We start from the raw sequence: 22,179 nt of genomic DNA, 5'->3' as shown, positions 1-22,179 counted from the left end.
ATAAGATGGTAGTATGTCGAGAAGGGCAGCTTGCTATAAGATGGTAGTATGTCGAGAAGGGCAGCTTGCTATAAGATAGTGCTATGTCGAGAAGGGCAGCTTGCTATAAGATAGTGGTATCTCGAGAAGGGCAGCTTGCTATAAGATGGTAGTATGTCGAGAAGGGCAGCTTGCTATAAGATGGTAGTATGTCGAGAAGGGCAGCTTGCTATAAGATAGTAGTATCTCGAGAAGGGCAGCTTGCTATAAGATGGTAGTATGTCGAGAAGGGCAGCTTGCTATAAGATGGTAGTATGTCGAGAAGGGCAGCTTGCTATAAGATAGTAGTATCTCGAGAAGGGCAGCTTGCTATAAGATGGTAGTATGTCGAGAAGGGCAGCTTGCTATAAGATGGTAGTATGTCGAGAAGGGCAGCTTGCTATAAGATGGTAGTATGTCGAGAAGGGCAGCTTGCTATAAGATGGTAGTATGTCGAGAAGGGCAGCTTGCTATAAGATGGTAGTATGTCGAGAAGGGCAGCTTGCTATAAGATGGTAGTATCTCGAGAAGGGCAGCTTGCTATAAGATAGTGGTATGTCGAGAAGGGCAGCTTGCTATAAGATGGTAGTATGTCGAGAAGGGCAGCTTGCTATAAGATGGTAGTATCTCGAGAAGGGCAGCTTGCTATAAGATAGTGGTATGTCGAGAAGGGCAGCTTGCTATAAGATGGTAGTATCTCGAGAAGGGCAGCTTGCTATAAGATAGTGGTATGTCGAGAAGGGCAGCTTGCTATAAGATGGTAGTATGTCGAGAAGGGCAGCTTGCTATAAGATAGTAGTATCTCGAGAAGGGCAGCTTGCTATAAGATGGTAGTATGTCGAGAAGGGCAGCTTGCTATAAGATAGTGGTATGTCGAGAAGGGCAGCTTGCTATAAGATGGTAGTATGTCGAGAAGGGCAGCTTGCTATAAGATGGTAGTATCTCGAGAAGGGCAGCTTGCTATAAGATAGTGGTATGTCGAGAAGGGCAGCTTGCTATAAGATGGTAGTATGTCGAGAAGGGCAGCTTGCTATAAGATAGTGGTATGTCGAGAAGGGCAGCTTGCTATAAGATGGTAGTATGTCGAGAAGGGCAGCTTGCTATAAGATGGTAGTATCTCGAGAAGGGCAGCTTGCTATAAGATAGTGGTATGTCGAGAAGGGCAGCTTGCTATAAGATGGTAGTATGTCGAGAAGGGCAGCTTGTTATAAGATGGTAGTATGTCGAGAAGGGCAGCTTGCTATAAGATAGTGGTATGTCGAGAAGGGCAGCTTGTTATAAGATGGTAGTATGTCGAGAAGGGCAGCTTGCTATAAGATGGTAGTATCTCGAGAAGGGCAGCTTGCTATAAGATAGTAGTATGTCGAGAAGGGCAGCTTGCTATAAGATGGTAGTATGTCGAGAAGGGCAGCTTGTTATAAGATGGTAGTATGTCGAGAAGGGCAGCTTGCTATAAGATGGTAGTATGTCGAGAAGGGCAGCTTGCTATAAGATGGTAGTATGTCGAGAAGGGCAGCTTGCTATAAGATAGTGGTATCTCGAGAAGGGCAGCTTGCTATAAGATAGTAGTATCTCGAGAAGGGCAGCTTGCTATAAGATAGTGGTATGTCGAGAAGGGCAGCTTGCTATAAGATGGTAGTATGTCGAGAAGGGCAGCTTGCCTGTGGTTAGACTCTCTGGCTATGTCCTCAAAATCCGTGACATGGCTAAGTCCCGCGCACGTTGTGCTCCTCCGACGGGGCATAGTTCCTACTCTTCCTCCTCCTCCTCCCCCTCTTTATTAGGCGCAGTTTTACAGATAGACAGTTGTTATTTGCCGATTTCAGTGTAAAACTATACATCATATCTACCTGTAAAACATCTATTATTTTTATGTATGATCTTTGTAGTGTGAGTTTTTCAAGACTTGACAATCTTCAACGACATAAATCTGTAAAGCATAACTTCGGAATATATGCATGCAAGCAATGTACTGCTATATTCAACAGACGTGATAATCTCACACAATATGTAAATTCTAAACACATTTGTTTAAGTAATTTACTAGTAGAACGCATAGAAACATCAACTAACTGACGAAATCGCGATATAAAGAAGCGTGATCGAAACGATATAACATCGTCTCAGCTTACAACAACTTCTGTTACTACCCTCACACCACCAGATAAAGAGGAGATGCATAAGGAAGAAAAAGAACAGGTTTATCTTCCATCGGAGCTTTTTCGTTCTACTTTATTTTCTAAGCCGACAACATGTTCTGTAGCTGTGCAAACATCTCAAGAAGAAAAAGCAAGATGCGGCAGTAGAAGAAAAAGAAGATTTAACAGTATCTTTTCAATCAAACCGAGTTAAGTTTTATCTGCTGATAACACTACAGAAGCAAATAACGCATCGAAACAAGTTCTTCCGTTTTCTACACATCAACTGTCTACACGCATTAGCAAAACTCTGTTACCCTATGCATATGTAAGATACCGTGAAGACGCTAACTTACTCGTTGAACGATTACAAATCCTAAGAACTTCTCAAGATGCTGGATACACAGTGTATGTACGAGAGACTCATGAAATAGAAGACGAATTAAGTCGTAGGCGTATTGTTGTGTAAAGACGCACATAAGTTACAACAATAATGTTATTGTGACGTTACATGTAGTAAATAAATATTCTACTTATTGCATTCCCTTTACACCTATCGTAAAAGATGGAGATTACTAGAGAGTAACCTTGTAAACGAACATGACTAAACAAGCATAAGTATGTTGACGTCATCGTTGTGGAGGAGAGATTGTGCTATTCCCTATCACGTTACGATGTCGGATACAGAACTGTAGGAAGAGGATTGAGCTGACCTCCGTAACTGTAAGAAAGAGGAGGAGGAGAGACTGTGTTGTCCTACGTGTGGTCAGGCTGTTAGATACAGAAATGTCATCGACATGGTTCCTTCCCGACATCATTTTGGAGAGAGGATTAATCAAGCGGCACTTCTCGACATAATCGATTCCCAACACTATTTTTGATAATGTAATGGCTATTAAGATAACAGCTTCCTCCTCCTCCGACCGGACATGGCCGTGTTCCCTCTCTCCGCCTCACAGGTCAGCTACGTTCCTCCACCTCCCCCTCCTCACAGTCACTGAGGTCAGCTCAGCCCGCCTCCTACGGAATAGTCCTTTATCATCAACATTAGTGTGTGCTTCGACATCCTACGCTATGGAACAGAAAGAAGAAAAGTCTACAAGGTTACGGACAGTCGTCTTGATAACAAACAATACTGTCCATGTGCATGCTGTTCGCTTGCTAATACGCAACATCTTATTTATCACACACACAAGTAAGTGAGGCTATTGAGGTGTTCTATAAACATAGAACCTTATATCAGATGCCAAAATATCTGATTCAATGTTTACCGCCAGGATTTTTATCTACGTACGCTGCCCCTTTCGTAAATGATACGTATTTGGGACATCCTTCCTCTACACAGTAAGATGTCAATCGATATAGCTTTATGCGGAACCTGTCAACGCTCCATGGCTAAATGGTTAGCGTGCTGGACTTCGGTCAGAGGGGTCCCGGGTTCGATTCCCGGTAGGGTCGGGAATTTTAACCATCATTGGTTAATTTCGCCGGCTCGAGGGCTGGTTGTATGTGTCGTCCTCATCATCATTTCATCCTCATCATGACGCGCAGGTCGCCTACGGGAGTCAAATCAAAAGACCTTCACCTGGCGAGCCGAACATGTCCTCGGACACTCCCGGCACTAAAAGCCATACGCCATTTCATTTTGTCAACGTCATTACAAGCATCGAGGTGAAAATGGTGATGAAGATTGGGATGTACTAAATCCGAGGATTGAACACTGTACACAGTGTATGGATGAACATTTTCCATTCATTTCAGTACATGATGACGGTGATTCAGAAAAGGAACAAACCACATGAATAACAACAAGGTAAGAACTGCATTATCCTCTTTGTAAACCATAATATACGTAGGATATTTCATAAACACTAAATGCTTTTTTAAATTTGAATACTGCAGGAGGCATTACAATTTCGGAAGCATGCTACCTCTTCGCAGTAAGCTGTTATGGAGCATAGCAATCTTGTCGGCAGCAAACCAAGACTGTTGTTGTAGATTGTTTTAATTTTGTAAATCGTTATACAATAAATATTTCATTGAATTCAAAATGACCGGGCGAGTTGGTCGTGCGCATAGAGGCGCGCGGCTGTGAGCTTGCATCCGGGAGATAGTAGGTTCGAATCCCACTATCGGCAGCCCTGAAGATGGTTTTCCGTGGTTTCCCATTTTCACACCAGGCAAATGCTGGGGCTGTACCTTAATTAAGGCCACGGCCGCTTCCTTCCAACTCCTAGGCCTTTCCTATCCCATCGTCGCCATAAGACCTCTCTGTGTCGGTGCGACGTAAAGCCGCTAGCAAAAAAAAAAGAATTCAAAATGTTGTATTTATTGCATTCCTTGGCCTCCTTACACCTACTCATTCCATCTATAAAGGCTTGAGTGAGTGACCTTGATAATGAACAAGTCTAAACATGCATAACCATCATCACGTCATCACTGCAAGTTAAAACCAGATTAATAGCACGTGCTCACTCCTGTGATGCGTAAAGCCTTAAGCATAAGACCGCATCGTCATAGTTATGAATATTTAGACTTGTCGGATAGAGACTTAGAGCTATCAGCTGACCTTTTACGCCCCATCAGATGAGGAACGCGGCTGTGTCCCGTCGAAGGAGGAGGCCGTAAGAGCCCGTATATAGCCGCCATCTTGCGCAGTAGCCGCTGGGGCTAGCTTTCTCCATAAGAGCCTGTGTATAGCCGCCATTTTGCGCAATCACCCCTAGGTCGTCCCCTTAAGTCCTAGGTCTCCCCTGAGCAATCTTTCTCAAAAAAAACAATGTATGGCCGCCATTTTGCGCAGTAGCCTCTAGGCTAGCTTTCTCCATAAAAGCCTGTGTATAGACGCCATCTTGCGCAAGCGCCCCTAGGCCGACTCCTTAAATCCTATGTCTAGTCTAGACCAGGTCTCTCCATAAGAGATTATGTATAGCCGCCATCTTTCGCAAAATCCTCTAGGCTAGCTTTCTCCATAAGAGCCTGTGTGTATACGCCATCTTGCGCAAGCGCCCCTAGGCCGACTCCTTAAATCCTATGTCTAGTCTAGACCAGGTCTCTCCATAAAAGTCTATGTATAGCCGCCATCTTTCGTATAGACGCCATCTTGCGCAAGCACCCCTAGGCGACTCCTTAAATCCTATGTCTAGTCTAGACCAGGTCTCTCCATAAGAGTCTATGTATAGCCGCCATCTTTCGCAAAAGCCTCTAGGATAGCTTTCTTAATAAGAGCCAGTGTATAACTGCCATCTTGCGCAAGCGCCCCTAGGCCTTTTCATAAGACCCTATTTATAGCCGCCATCTTGCACGGTAACCCCTGACCCAGGTTCCAGGAGTTAGTCTCATAAGAGCATGTTTATAGCCGCCATCTTGTGCAATCAACGTCGGGAAGGGCATCTGGCAGTACAAGTAGTGTCCTGTGTTGTTATTCTCCTCTATGTGGTTAGATGTGCCCTCTTATGCGAATCCCCATTGCCTTACTACTTAAGATGGCGTCGCGAGGATCGCCATTGCCCTACTACTCAAGATGGCATCGGTATGGCCGTAGAACTGAGGTTATCCCCCACGATGTTAGCGACTGTAGGTTTAGGTATGCTCTTTTGTGGAAAATTCCGCGTCGGGAAGGGCATCTGGCCAGTTGGCGTCGGGAAGGCCATCTCATCGTAAAACTGAGGTTAGGCCCTCCAAGTTGGCGGCTCCGCGTTTAGGCTTGCTCTCTTGCGCGTATAAAGTAATGTTAAGCCCCTGCAAGGTAGCAGCTATGAGTTTAGGCTTGGTCTCTTATGCGTCGGGAAGGGCATCTAGCTGTAAATCTGAGGTTAGGCCCCTCCAAGATGGTGTCTGTGAGTTTAGGTTTGCTCTCTTATTCAAATCCGCAAAATCGGCCTTGTACAACTAATATACTAGGTGTCAATAACCTCGGGTCAGAACCCGCATAGCTACACTACTAGACCTCGAGTGCTGACTCAGCAAAAAGAATTCTGACGAGGTGGCTTGTGAACACCATTGCTCCCTTAACTTTATTTCTGTCGTATGGGAACATAAAGCCTCACAATGCTATTTATCAGGTAATCAAAATGTAATTGTGTGCATAAGGGGCTACCTAACAGCATTTGCTTGTCCTACAATCAATTCCATATTTTTGTGAGTGTTCAGTTTTATGATAGAGAGTAATGGACGCGTATAATGAAGTAGTGTGTTCGTTATAGACTGGTGTTATCGTACACACCAGAGAGTGTCAGTGTTCTATTCCATGTATGTTATTTCTTTTACAGTAACTACAAAATGAGGAGTGAGATATTTTTTCTTCTTGCATTAATCCAGTGAGAGTCCATGTATTAGATATTTTTGTTCTTATTCTGACGGTAAACTGAGAGAACAAGGTTTAAATCTACGATTTTTTCAGGGTTCGAAATCCATGTGGTGTATGCATTATTCTAATGTTGAACAAAGAGTGATCAGAGTTCGAATCATGATCTTTTATTCTGTTTACATCATAAAAAGTTGATGTTTAATTCGTGAAGATACGGAGGGAGAGAGAGAGAGGTAGTTTTATTCCATGCAATCATCATGATCTGCCTGCGTGAGAATTTCTCTTCTCCGCGCGCCCTCCTTCTATCAAGGTAAGTTCAGAACACGATAGGAATGTATGCTAACTATTCAAATATTTACTGTAAGAAAACAACAGTCTATATATTGCACCGGTTAGCCTAGACAACAGTCGCAGAGCACTGAGACACCTCAGGGGTGCTCAGTCCGGAAAATAAGACGCCTGAGTGAAATAACAAGGGATGTGGCACGCATAGGAAAATTATATTGTGGCATGTAATAAAGAACATGCTGAGTAAACTTCACATATGGCATGGTTTATTAACATAATAAAAGTCTCATATTGTCATCCTTTTAACTATGATTGTGGAAATGATCGCTAGTAAAAGTTAAATGCTGCTCTTGACGTACATAAAAATAAGTCACATGGGGTGGTACTTGAATCTTTGCCCTATCTCGCCCTAACAAATCAAAGTTACAGATTGATTTCAATTGTTATTAAAGCAAACGGTTTTATTTAAGTAACTGTGAAATATCTGGGTTATAATGATCCAGTCTTAAATATTAGAAGAGAAAAAGAAAAATTTAATTCTATACGACAATTATATCTAATTCTCAGTTATTTACTCAAAGTTTGAATTTACTATTACTGATTCTACACATAATTTGATGCGATAATTTTCCCTTAAATTTAGTCGACGCAATGAAATAATTATCTGTTCATTTACCGGTTCCTTAGTGGAGTAGCGAAATTAAATAAATAAACTGAAGTCTGGAAATATCACTTCAAATGGTCTGCCTAACTCAAAACCTAATTCCAGATAACGCCACATCATAATTCTTAGATGCCAAAATATAAAAGAAAATGACACAGCAAGATAACATCTGAGACAATATAAAAATATAAGATGAACTCAAACTATCGTAAACCATGATCATAATTCTACGTCACCACAATATCTACAAAATATACTACAATATTTACACATTTGGCAACACGGAAGATTATCATAACCTTCGAATACAGTCGCTTATTCCTAGCTTTGTTAAATGGACATCTTATGTCTCTAAAATTTAGATAGATAACCCGGATGAAAGTCCGCGAATATTCGGGAATTGTCTCGAAGAATGTTCCAGAACCAACGTGGATCTACGTGAATATTAAAGCAACAATAAACTACGGAAAATTCGGAATATAATATAATTAGACACAACTAACCGAAGACGTAGTCAAAATCAAGTATACGCAGACTCCAATTATCCAAAACCAGGCAAATATCCATTTTCCAATATATCACAATACATAACTGCCATTTGCATAAATAATTATCTCTGATTATTATGGCTTGACTTTACTGTCGAAGAAATGCACTATAATTCATTCTCTCTCGAAGACACAGGACTAACACGTTAATACTTGCAAAATCTAACATGTGACACAGCAACACATTTGTGATCCGCCCCGGGATGTCACTAATTCATACATATAACATCACGCAATATGTCCTACGCGTACACGACATATTTGAATTCTCGAAGATCCACCCATCTACCGGTTCTCGTGTCTTGACTTAATTATCTCTCCTCTGCATTCACGTTAGCGGGTTCTGATTCAATGGAATGGAATCATTTCCAAGACTTGAGTTGTAAGATCACATTCAATTTATATTCAAACAGACACTATTTGAAATTACAATCCGATTCAATGAGACGACTGTACATCCGAGAAAATTTCAGTTATGTAGACGGAGATCCTGACACAATTCCCCACAAGTTATGCCTACGTTGAATTTATAAAGTGAGAATTATTAACAACTGATTCGCCAAACATAATTCAAAAATCACATGTACCATTCAAGATTATATCAAGTCTGTCTAACGGAAACAAAGTATGTGATGTTCATCTACTGATACTACTAAATGGCAAAATACTATAACAGCACAACTATACCAAAATGCAAGACCATTTACCAATTTTAACTATTTAACTATCCCACTACAGAACAGATATTAATTATACTATTGTGTCAACTTGGCTTTTCGATGTCTTCATGATGCTGGACGGCTGGTCGTCGTCAGTGTGGCTTCCTCTTAACCCATCGCTGTCAGCTGCGGTCTCAGTGTTTAAGACTCCATATCAGCACTAGCACACGCGTACTAGGTAACATCTCCATGTTGAACTTGTAGTGGTCCTCTTGATTTAGAGCTGAAACTTGCACAAAAGGAATTAATAAAGTTTTCACACCACCGATTCCTGAAAATATTGTCAAAAATACGTACTGAAGTAATCTTGATTTAACTTCTGTTATTTTATGCACGTTATCAACCAGAATAGCCCAAGTGATGTGTCTGCGAGGCACACAGTTACCCGGAAGGAAAGTCTCCCTTCCCCAGATTCCTCAGAAAGAATGACTGTCTGCTAGCGAGCGAAGTCCTTCGACTGAATGACGTGTGGAGAAAGACTGACGTCTGGCGACTCATTGACCCAGTAACCTACTTCCAATAACAGCTGGCGAGTGTGTCCTTGAAACACTTGCACATGCCGGAAGTTCACAACTATGTTAATATCATCCAATATTTGTTCTACTTGTGATATTAAAATTTTAAAAAAGTTGTCTGTCAAGTTGAACACAGCCGGGGACAGAGTCTTCAAAGCTTCTCGTACATTCGTGCGGCACATTTCTATTTCTTTCTTTTTTCTTTCTTCGCTCACAAACAGGTTTATTCCTCAACCGCCGACACCAGTATGAAGTCTCATGGCTTAAGCTATGACCAAACAAATAAGTCCTCAGGTAAAATCCATATGAATGCAAAGAACACTAATTCCAAGATATACCACTGGGTCTCTTAAAGTCAGCCTATGGAAACTGTCAAAATATATGTTCTAAACGCACACAAAAATTGATGTGATGAAACGGGAATGCCGTGCGAGCATTCGCGTTCATGTATTTCTTGAGAGGAACGCACTAACACCCGACTATATGGATTCAAAACGAGCACCGAGCGTGCAGGCATCATGGGGGACAGCATGCAAGCAAGCGCTGCTACGGAGTGCCAGCCAAGGCCAAGTGACGTCACACCGAAAGTTCTATTCGATTCTATGTCATTTCATCACGAACGGAAGGTCAGATCGTTTCTAGAGAACGTCACCTTGCAGGCCTGGTCAACAAATGCTACTACCCAAAATCTCATTAAAATCGGCGCAAGGATGGCCGAGATATGAATTTTTTAAGATGCTCATGTTTCCAGTCTCGACGTCCGACCTTGGGCAATAAAAGGAGGTCGCCGTGTAACATTATATCGTTTTGTGAATATTGTAATTGAAGAGACTGTACAATTTGAAACTGTGTTTAAAGGACTTAGGGCATAAAGTCTGTGCTTTAATTATTTCCCCTGCAAGAGACTGTGTTAGGCTATTTTGTAAAATTGTGCCCTAGTGAAAGTACAATTCTTTTTATGGACAGTGTTATTTGTTTCATAAAGGACAGTGCTCACTTTTCCTTCAAAGACTGTGTCAATTACTCCGTGAGAAAACAGTGTCGACATATTCCTTTCATAAAACTGTGCCAACCTTCATTTTCAAAAGACTGTGTCAATCCAGTCACAGAACTGTGCGAACATTTACTTTCATATGACTGTGCCGATATTTCCTTTCAAGGACAGTGCTGATTCGTGGAATACGGTACCTTTATTTCTTGTCGGAGGACTATGTTATTTCCCCTCATAAAGACTGTGTCTACATTTACGTGTAATATTGTGCCTCAGTAGAAAAGGTATCTCTGAGAAATTACGTGATTTTTGTTAAGACTGCGTCGTAATAGAACTTGGTTCTCTTTCACAAGACTGTGTCATAAACTGTTTTCTTTCTGTCTTTGCAGAAACTTTAACTTATTTCTACGTGTGCGTGTGCTAGAACATTGTATGTGCTCATTACAAACAGTAAAGAGACTGTGTCCGTGAGGACTTAATTTATTTTCTTTTGCACTGAGATTACGTGAAGCGGTAAACGGTTGTATCTCAGAAAATTCCAGTTTATTTTCATTATCTATCACTTTGCGTTCGACAGTGACTATTGCACGAACCATATTAATCATTTGCATTGAACTGTGATTTTGAGTTCATCTCTTTTCCAAAAGTAATGTGCGTCTAACACCGTTCCCGGTGGAACTTGTCCGACCGGTAAACAGTGTCTCGCCATAATTTGCAGTACAGTGCGGCAGAGAAGTGTCGCATCAGATTCTATTGACATTCTGTGCGAAAGTGTTACATTTCTCTGCTGCCTTCATGGGACTTGGTGGAATACAAAACTCAACAACTATTCCACGCTGCACTATCATCAGACGACCGCCCCAGGTTCAAGTCTCCTTCAACATCAAGGGCTAACAACCGCCGTGGGACGACGCCGACGCCGAAGAACGACGCCTTCTCCACATCTTCGAGAACATTCAAACCATTCGTCTGTAAAAGGTGATATAATTTCCATGCATTTTTTTGAATGAACTGCAAGTTCCACTTTAAATATGAACTGATTTCACTACCCTTCTCTCATACTCTCTACAGTATGAACCGTACACGCCTTGGCGTTATCCATGCTCTCCACAAAACTGAAGTACGGGCGTTCCTGTTTCAGTACTTAGTAGTGGGCCACATCATTTCCAGTCCTCTATAACAACAATTTTATCTTGTTCAGAAGGTCACGCGTCGGATAGAGTTCTAAAGCCATAGCAACGGTGTAGTTTTGGGTTTTCATCCAACAGTCGAGAAGGGCAGTTAGCTAGCAAAGTCACCGTAGACCGCCACTCTAAGACAGTGTCGAGAAGGGCATCTTGCTATAAAACTATAACCCACTCTAAGATGGTGTCGAGAAGGGCATATTGTATTAAAACTTAAGTATTTATAACCCACACTCTACGATAGTGTCGAGAAAGACATCTTGCTATAAAACTATAGCCCACTATAAGATGGTGACGAGAAGGGTACCTTGTCTTGAAACTTAGGTCCTTAGAGTCCTCACTCTAAGATGGTGTCGGGAAGGGCAGTTTGCCTTAAAACTATTACGGGGGAAGGTTCTTGTCGAGAAAGGCAGCTTGCATGAAAACTATGTCAGGAAGCGTCTTGTCGAGAAAGGCAGGTCGGGAAGGGTCATGTCGAGAAGGGCAGCTTGCCATGAAACTATGTCGGAAAGGAGCATGTTGAGTAGGGAAGCTTGCCTTAATCCACTGTGGTTAGGCCCCTGCCCTCGTTCAAAAAATTTCTACAGCGTGGCTAAGTCCCGTCAAGATCATTTAAATTCTGCGCTCCCCTGTGAGGTTTGGCGCCGACAAGACGCCAGCAGTTGTTTAACCCTCTTGGAGCCAGAAGCCGATCTGCTTGGCCGCTCACCATCAGTTCCACTACTGTAAAGTGCCAGGCCGTTTTTACTGGAAATACATGTATTTTAAAATTCGCGTATATCTACCGATGTATGGCAAATACCGGCAAGAAATTGTCTACATATCGACTACATAGAACAAACAACTGATTTAGAGTTTCGTTGTTGATAGCATAGTTGTCGATAACGTTTATTTTTACGAAGACAAAAATATTTGCGCAATTTCTCTCTCAATATCTACTTTGGAAAAATCATTTACGATACACAAGATTATATGTAATGTTGTATAATGTACTACTAAATACAATTATATAGCATAATTAATCTTAACGAGAAAAATATAAACATAAAAATAAAAAATAAAACATATGCCACTAGTAAGAACAAGACAATTTTACTCACCGATAATATTTGCATGTATATATATCGATGTGTGGCAAATACTGACAAGAAATTTTCTACGTGTGGACAAGATAGTATAAAAAAATTCTCAATTATTAAAACATAAAAAAGAATAGTTAATATTATAGTTTTTGTTTTCCGCAGAAACCTTTTCCCCTTTTCACTTCAGGTATCTATTTGAAAAGGAATTTGACAACACAAGAGAATATACGTAATTAAAAAATCTATGGTCCTAAGGCCCTGATTTGCTTTGGCCTACCAAGTGACCGCTGCTCAGTTCGAATACCTGCAATTTACGAGGTGAGGCATGGTCAGTCAGACGAATCCTCTGTGTCATTATTCTTGATTTTCTAGACCAGGGTCGCCCTCTCACCCTCTGATATCTTCTCAATTCCAATCACTGAGAGTCACTTAGGTTGGTTGGACCACGAACCAATCCTCAGGCCCAGGTAAAATTTCTTGACCTGACCGGGAAGCAAACCCATGACTTCCGGGTGAGAGGCAGGCACGCTAAACTTGGCCCACGGAGACCGGCATTTACGTAGTGATAGAGGATTATATGTAATTAAAAGGCTTCGGGAAAAAAAGTGAAAAGTAAATTGAAGTATGATATGGGTGGAGAATCGGACGGAAGGACATGTTTAGGTCCAAGAAGTTCCATGAAAAAGACAGGAGGCTGAGGAATGTTGTCGGGTTCATTGGGAGAAATTTCTACAAAATGTTCCCCAGAGACATTATAATCATCATCATCATTTTCGTTGTCACTAGTTTCATCTACAACCATGTTCACAGTAGCTTTAGAGCCATTAGAAACAAATAAACCTCTCTTCTTTACCTCCGGCGATTCCCGGCGTGTCCGGTATAATTTCGTCGCTACTCTCTGAGCTAAATTCACTATCGCTATCCGGCAAATCATCCGCGTTAACTTCGCATTATTCCAAATACTGCATTAATTTATCGTCATCAATACCTGCTGAGAAAATATCACGTGAACCACTTGCCATTGTGCTGTCACAGATCCACTCACTGCACTCTTAGCGACCGGTATTTTTAAACCCTGGAAACGACTCTTGTGAAAGCTATAACATCCTCTTGGAACTGCCAAAGCAGGATCAGGCACACAATAACGTGTAGCCCCTTTACTATACGTTGTCACAAAAGGATACACGTCACTACAGGTTGCCTCAAAATTATGTATATTACAGAATTTTAAGCCGGCCGATGTATTCGGCTCTGGCAACTTCCCACTGGATTTTTAAAGGCTGATCTGATCGGCTTCGGCAATTTAAAGGGCGGTTGCTCGCACAACCGCCTGGCTCCAAGAGGTTTACTTTCCACGCCCACGTGCTCAAATAACCTGACGGCTGTCAAAAAGCACATGGATTTTAAACTCTGCGCCTCGACGTGCATAAGGTGGCGGCAATTGAGGTATGACCCCGTCAGGATGGCAGCAGTGAGGTTAGCGACGTTCTGTTGTTCAACAAGTGCACGAGTTACATGACCATACTGGCATGTCACCTGAAACCCCAGGTAATGTACCTAGTATCTCAGGTACAGCAAGTAATTTTCATAATTATAAGTTTTGAAGGAAATATTACCATGTATTTCAATACTGTATAATAGTCATATGCTGATTCAGGAAGTAATGTCACAATTGTATTTGTCACTGGGTTGGTCATCCAAAGTAAATCCAGTGACACACACATGAACAGAAGATTCTTGTTGATGACTCGCTGTTAGTCACTAGCAACTGAGTGTATTGTAATCTCGGGGTACGCCCTGAACTTTGTTCGCTATTTCATTATAAAAGAGCCTGTGTCCCAGGCTCATCAGCTTCACTTAATCATCAACTCGCTGTAAGGTAGGACTCTGCTAGTCCGTCACCAAGAATCGAACTCTGCATTAACATCAGCATTGAGAGTAGATTATCAGCAACTGTTTAACTTATTCAGTCTTCAATAAAAGTCAAGTTATTTTAAACCTGCTACCAACAAGTCTAGTTATTTCTGAAAGAGTAGCCTACAGCAAGCGGTAACGAATTCGAGACCTTAGTGGTTTAACATTAACACTGTTTGAAGGTTCTACGTTCGAGGTATAAACCGCTAAAACATAACTGGGGGCCCGTCCGGGATCGAGCAGAGTCATCCTAGCCAGATAGACCAAGAAGGAACTGCTGGAGGAAACGACAACCCTGAAGGAGTCTTCTGGGTGCAGCTCTATCGACAACATTTAGGGGACTGCACAACTTCCAAGGGGCTTTTCTACCGCCATCAGTACCAGACTGCCGATCCGCACAACTGCTGAGCAACTCGAGAAGGACTGGACCACAAGCAGACTGCCAACAGGACCAGTAGGATGCAGACGATTTGGATCATCTTTTCCTATCTGTAAGTGCAACATTAATAACTACCGAGTGATAAATGTATAGAGGAGAGATCTGAGAATAGGATTTTTCGCCTTTTTTGCTTGTCATTTGGAACGTACTTTTAAAAGTGAAGTCAAGATTGAGAGTTAAACAAAGTAGAGTAGGAAATTAGAAATTAAAATCAGAACTAAAAGAAACTCATTAGATACCAGGCACTAGAGTACCTGACGATAATAATAATAATAATAATAATAATATTTCCGCTTCAATTATTTTGAATTAGTGAGATCGAATAGATTCGTCGCTGTTCACCATACATTGAATTAAACCAACTAAACTAATAATTTATTAGCTTGTAAATTTAATTATTTTATTGATTTCCGTAATTATAAATTCAGAATGTCTGATAACGAGCTCTTAACAAAATTTGAGTATGCCCACATTCAGTTACTGCCCGAATTTAACGGAAGTCCTTCATGCAGTTTAGATTACTTCATTGCAAGGTGTGATGCCTTCTTAAACAATTTTAGGAGAGCACCCACAGCTCCAAACGCTGCAGTAATCAATGAATTTCTCTTTAATGTAGTAAAGTCGAAGTTGAAAGGAGACGCATGTAGTGTCCTAGACTTAGATGAGGAACTCAAGCTACGACAGATTAAAGAAACTAATTAGGAAATACGGAGACGTTCGCGATGAACGCCTTCTAGTTCAACAAATTTCTAATTGCTTTCAGAAAATAAATGAACAGTATCCACTTTACCACGATAGACTAGAATCATTAAAACTTCAATGTATAAGTCAATACAAGATCAATTACCAGGGAGCAATATTAGAATTAAAACTCAGAGAACTTGAGGAATTAGGCTTGCATACATTTAAAGCGGGAATTATGGAACCGTATCGTTCATACTTACGATACGCACAAGTAAATGACCTCGGTCAAGCAATTCGAATCTGCAGATCATATGACAATGAACGCGCACATGAGAATTATATGGACCAGCTGAGGAACGGACAGAGAACACAACAGAATAGAATGATACCAAACACTAGTCACAATCCATTTACCGCACATAAACTTGCTCCATTCGGAAAAACAGAACACAGCTATACACCACCACTGAGACCTCAGTATACACCTCAAACAAGAACTCACGATCAATTTGCACCTCGTCCCTTTCCGAACATGCAACCAAGACCTAACTGGATTCCCAGTGCAACGCCTAACACAAGACCGTTCGTCCAATCGAACCCACAGCCAACAAGAACTACATCTATGAACCGACTTTACCCTACACCTAATAATACACTGACTGACAGAGCAAATGCTACACCAAGAAGGAGTGGTTCGAAAGGGATGAAAGTTGGGGAAAAAACAGAGACGGCACGGACGAATAATTGATGTTTATTTCAAACCGATATGCAGGTTACACAATGCGCACGGCATCGACTCAGTAGGATGTAGGACCACCGCGAGCGGCGATGCACGCAGAAACACGTCGAGGTACAGATTCAATAAGAGTGCGGATGGTGTCCTGAGGGATGGTTCTCCATTCTCTGTCAACCATTTGCCACAGTTGGTCGTCCGTACGAGGCTGGGGCAGAGTTTGCAAACGGCGTCCAATGAGATCCCACACGTGTTCGATTGGTGAGAGATCCGGAGAGTACGCTGGCCACGGAAGCATCTGTACACCTCGTAGAGCCTGTTGGGAGATGCGAGCAGTGTGTGGGCGGGCATTATCCTGCTGAAACAGAGCATTGGGCAGCCCCTGAAGGTACGGGAGTGCCACCGGCCGCAGCACATGCTGCACGTAGCGGTGGGCATTTAACGTGCCTTGAATACGCACTAGAGGTGACGTGGAATCATACGCAATAGCGCCCCAAACCATGATGCCGCGTTGTCTAGCGGTACGGCGCTCCACAGTTACTGCCGGATTTGACCTTTCTCCACGCAGACGCCACACTCGTCTGCGGTGACTATCACTGACAGAACAGAAGCGTGACTCATCGGAGAACACGACGTTCCGCCATTCCCTCATCCAAGTCGCTCTAGCCCGGCACCATGCCAGGCGTGCACGTCTATGCTGTGGAGTCAATGGTAGTCTTCTGAGCGGACGCCGGGAGTGCAGGCCTCCTTCAACCAATCGACGGGAAATTGTTCTGGTCGATATTGGAACAGCCAGGGTGTCTTGCACATGCTGAAGAATGGCGGTTGACGTGGCGTGCGGGGCTGCCACCGCTTGGCGGCGGATGCGCCGATCCTCGCGTGCTGACGTCACTCGGGCTGCGCCTGGACCCCTCGCACGTGCCACATGTCCCTGCGCCAACCATCTTCGCCACAGGCGCTGCACCGTGGACACATCCCTATGGGTATCGGCTGCGATTTGACGAAGCGACCAACCTGCCCTTCTCAGCCCGATCACCATACCCCTCGTAAAGTCGTCTGTCTGCTGGAAATGCCTCCGTTGACGGCGGCCTGGCATTCTTAGCTATACGCGTGTCCTGTGGCACACGACAACACGTTCTACAATGACTGTCGGCTGAGAAATCACGGTACGAAGTGGGCCATTCGCCAACGCCGTGTCCCATTTATCGTTCGCTACGTGCGCAGCACAGCGGCGCATTTCACATCATGAGCATACCTCAGTGACGTCAGTCTACCCTGCAATTGGCATAAAGTTCTGACCACTCCTTCTTGGTGTTGCATTTGCTCTGTCAGTCAGTGTATTGGTAGACGTTTTAGTCAGTCTCAACCAAACCAGAACTTTCCGAGACCAATGTCAGGCGTTTCTACCGTAAGAGGAAACGTGAATTCACATGCAGAATTCCCTACTGACATTCAGAGAGAAAACCCCATGCATAAAGTAGAGTTTCAAACAGAAATTGAAAATGACGCTCGAACTAACGTCCCTTACTTCACTGAAGAATGTGACACCACCTACATTTCAGATCACTATGATACGCAGGTTGACCCATCTTGCTTTTCTAATGAGCAAACGAGTGAGGAATACGATCAGGATTTTCATTTGGCCCAGCAATCACAATCGAAAACCTAAACAACATTCGCGACGCACCTAAGTTGCCATTCATTAATGTGTGTGGACTCAGGATTTTGATTGATAGTGGGGCTTGTAATTCAATTATGAACCCTGACATAGCACTCAGCCACTTTTCTGAATTTATGTTTAAAGACCCATTTTGTATACACAGAAACTATTGGCGATGACAATGTAAATTACCCAATATTTTTTGAGCACAACATTGACACACCTATAAATTTTAGAGTGATGAAATGGCACGGCTATTTTGATGCCCTAATCGGCTCTGCCGACTTCACCAGATTAGGAGCAAAAATAGACTATTGCACTAATCAAGTCACATTAGGCGGAAAAATTATACCTTTTTATTTTTATTCATCAAACAAGCAGAAAACATTCAAATCCACATGTGATTCACATTATACCACTATACCGGCATCCATAGAACAAGGAGACGTGGATGTCCCTCCATTCAGTTTCGAAGGAGTGTATTTTCAAGACGCTATTTTGCATGCTGAGAATTATAAAATACATTATCCGATCGACACCAGTTTCAAGAAAGAATTTATAAGACCCGTAATGGTTGAAGCTTTAGGGAATATCGAAGTCCAGCCATTAGAGATGAATCCCATAACCGGTCAGAGTGTGAATGTGTATCTCAGAACCCAACAGATGAATCAGTTGGAAGAAAATGTAATCCGTGAAAACAGTTCTAACTCTTGGGATGTATTTTACTACCCAGTGTTTGATATGCCATTCACTAATACAGCGAGACATTTGATACGCACGACTGATGAGGATCCGGTTTACAAAAGAAATTACCGCTGCCCTCCCGCATTGAGAAACATATCAACAGATGAAGTTGAAAGACTTCCGGAGCAGGGTGTAGTCACACATAGCAAATCTTTGGAAGAGCACGTTCAGCACTTGAATCTAGTGCTGCAGAAGCCCAGAGAAGTGAACTTACAGGTTCAACATGACAAGACAGAGTTCCTTCATAAGGAAGTATCTTGTCTTGGTCATATTGTCACCCCAGACGGAATAAAACCGAACCCAAAGAAAATCCAGGCAATAAAGGACTATCCAATCCCAAAGACTGCCACAGAAATTAAACAGTTTCTTGGCTTAGCCGGATTTTACAGAAGATTCATTAAAGACTTCTCGAAGATAGCGCAACCCATCTCGCGTTGTCTAAAGAAAGGTACAAAAATTGACATAAAGAATCCTGAATATGAGACCGCTTTTAAGACTCTGAAAACAGTCTTAATCGATGCACCAGTGCTAGCGTGCCCCGATTTCGATGATCAATTCACACTAACCACAGATAGTTCGGATTTCGCCTTAGGAAGCGTTCTATCACAGAGAAATCACCCAATAGCTTATTTCTCGCGAACCCTGAACCCCGCAGAGAGAAAATACTCCACTATTGAGAAAGAACTCCTTTCTATAGTAGAAAGCTGTAATCGTTTCAAACCATATTTATGGGGCAAACACTTCCAAGTAGAATGTGACCATCGACCGCTTCAGTGGTTGTTCACATTGAAAGATCCCAGTTCGAGGCTTTATAGATGGAAAATAAAGCTCGGAGAATTCGACTTCGACATCAAGTATGTCAAAGGGAAATTGAATTATGTAGCTGATGCCCTCTCGCGAATAGAAGTAAACTCCAGCGAAGAGACAGCCTCTAATATGCCAAACGTAGGAGATGAAGGTTATCAAAAAGGACTTGATAATCAGACGGTCCATTCCAATCAGGAAGACCCTATATTCACCCTTAAGATGTCCGAAAGAAAATTAAACCAGAACAGAAACCAGATAATTGTCAAATTTGGTAGCTCACCGAAGATTCTCGAACAGAGGATATTCAAGAAGCACACCAGGCATATTATGATTGTCACACGAGACAACCTGAATCAGGATTTGAATAATCACTTACTGAAAACAATTATTCCTTCCAACAAATACGCCGTTCATTTTAATGACGTAACCCTTGAAATCCCATTCATCCAAACATATCAAAGATTGTTCACATCAGAATTGATAATAATTAGATGCATGCAACTCTTAGAAGACGTTGAATCCCCTGATTCACAAAAACAGATAATTTTACAGTACCATGCTTTGAATCATAATGGCATAAATGAAACAGTTGAGCACCTTCAAACGAAATACTATTGGCCACATTTGAGAGAACAGGTTCGTACCCTTATCAAGCAGCGTAACTCATGCCAAAGAAACAAGTATGAGAGAAACCCCAACCAAATCCAGAACTAAGGACCTATCACTGCAGAACACCCCTTTTCTTCAATCCATATTGATACATTTCATTTCGAGCAAGATAGAATACTAACTATAATAGACGTCTTCTCGAAATACGGTCAAGCATATGTGCTGTCAAATGGTACAGCCCTGGCCGTATTAAATGAATTGCAGACATACTTCGCACATCACGGGTATCCTAAGAAAATTACCCATGATCAGGGCGGAGAGTTTGAAAATAATTTAATTAAAGACTTTTGTAAATCCATAAACATTGAATACCATGCCACAACCCCTTTGAACTCATCATCTAATTAACAAGTTGAGAGATGTAACTCTTCTCGAGAAATTGCGCATTTCAAGAGATAATGATAAGTTCACGCCATTACCCCAGCTGTTACCTAGTGTAATTATTAATTACAATTCAGCTATTCATTCCACGACAAAGCAACCACCATTTAATGTATTATATGGTCCATATTATAAGTCCCTGGATCATATCTTCTCGCCTTCGACCAAGATCAATGAATACGTTGAAAGGCAAGATAGACACCTACTCACAGTACAGAACAACATCGAACCAATACTACCAATTTCAAACACACTTACAAAGTAGGAGAAACTGTCTTTGTATTAGATCCACAAACTAGAAACAGAAAATCGAAGAATCTCTACAATGAAGGTATAATCACACAAATTGAAGAGAACAAAGTTTACTGTAAAATGAAAAGTGGAAAGACCCATGTAAGGAACTTTAGGAATATAAAACCTAAAAGGAAAACTGATCTCGTTTCAGATTCACATGCGGACATGAATTCCTAAAGTCAGAACCCATAGAAACTCGAGGATTTTACGCTGATCCGCTAGGTTCTGCCGTAATAATAGACGACTACCACAAATTTCTATTTCACTTTAACCTCACTACGTTAAAGGAATCTTATGATAACCTACAGGACACTGTATTGAAATTTCAAGTACATACTAACGACACTGTTCCATACTTAGTAAACGAATTAAATGAATCTTTGGAAAATACTAGAAAAGACTTAAATAAATTGCTACCGGTTACCAATAGAAGTAAACGAGGCCTAATTAATGGTCTAGGTTCAGTAATTAAATTTATATCTGGTAATCTGGATCAAAACGATTTTGATAATTTACAAAAGCAATTAAATGCCTTAAGAAAGAGCCATACTAATGAAATACAAAATGTAAACAAATTAATATCCTTTAGCAATTCCATAGTTCAAAAGTTCTATAATGAAATTAATAGAATAGACTCTAATACTAAACTCATTAAAGGTATGTTCCAAAGGCAAAACTTCGAAATCAATGTATTCGAAAATTACCAACACATAGTGTCGTGTGTAAACAAGTTCAACAAAGTAGTGAGTGATCTAGGAGAAACTATCAGTCTCTCATTCAACGACATAACCAACATCAAGATATTCTCCGCAAAAGACTTGAAGAATATAATTAAACACCTACAGACTGTTTATTCAGAAAAGGCAATAATATATACCGATTCTTACCATGTGTACGGAAATATTAAATTTACGAAAACACAAGTGGCAATGTCAAAATCTGAATTAATTATAATTCTATCAGTACCAATTCTTGAAAAACAAAACTACCAACTGTACGCCATATCCCCTGTCCCTAGTAAAGACAACACTATCCTAATTCCTTCCGAGAAATATTACCTCCAAGGATCCATTCAAAAATGGACAAGAATGCCATGTATAAAAGGTACCAAAGGTTATGTATGTAATAAGTTTAATAATAGAATAACTCCTTGTAATCTTACCGATGTATCAGGATGTGAATTTGCGGAAGTTAGCAATGATGTGCAATTATTTATATCTTTAAATAATGAACACTTACTGTTCTTCAACAAATATCCGCAAACGATATTACAGACCTGCATTAAGCAGCAAAATATTATAAAAGTGTCAGGTCAAAATATTGTATATACTAATGAGTCATGTCCTATATCTGCAATGGGAATAACATTGGAACCCAAACCAACGAACTATGTACATA

The sequence above is a fragment of the Anabrus simplex genome, chromosome X, assembly GCF_040414725.1.
Source record: "Anabrus simplex isolate iqAnaSimp1 chromosome X, ASM4041472v1, whole genome shotgun sequence".
Taxonomy (NCBI): domain Eukaryota; kingdom Metazoa; phylum Arthropoda; class Insecta; order Orthoptera; family Tettigoniidae; genus Anabrus; species Anabrus simplex.
Note: the sequence above shows the minus strand (reverse complement) of the source record.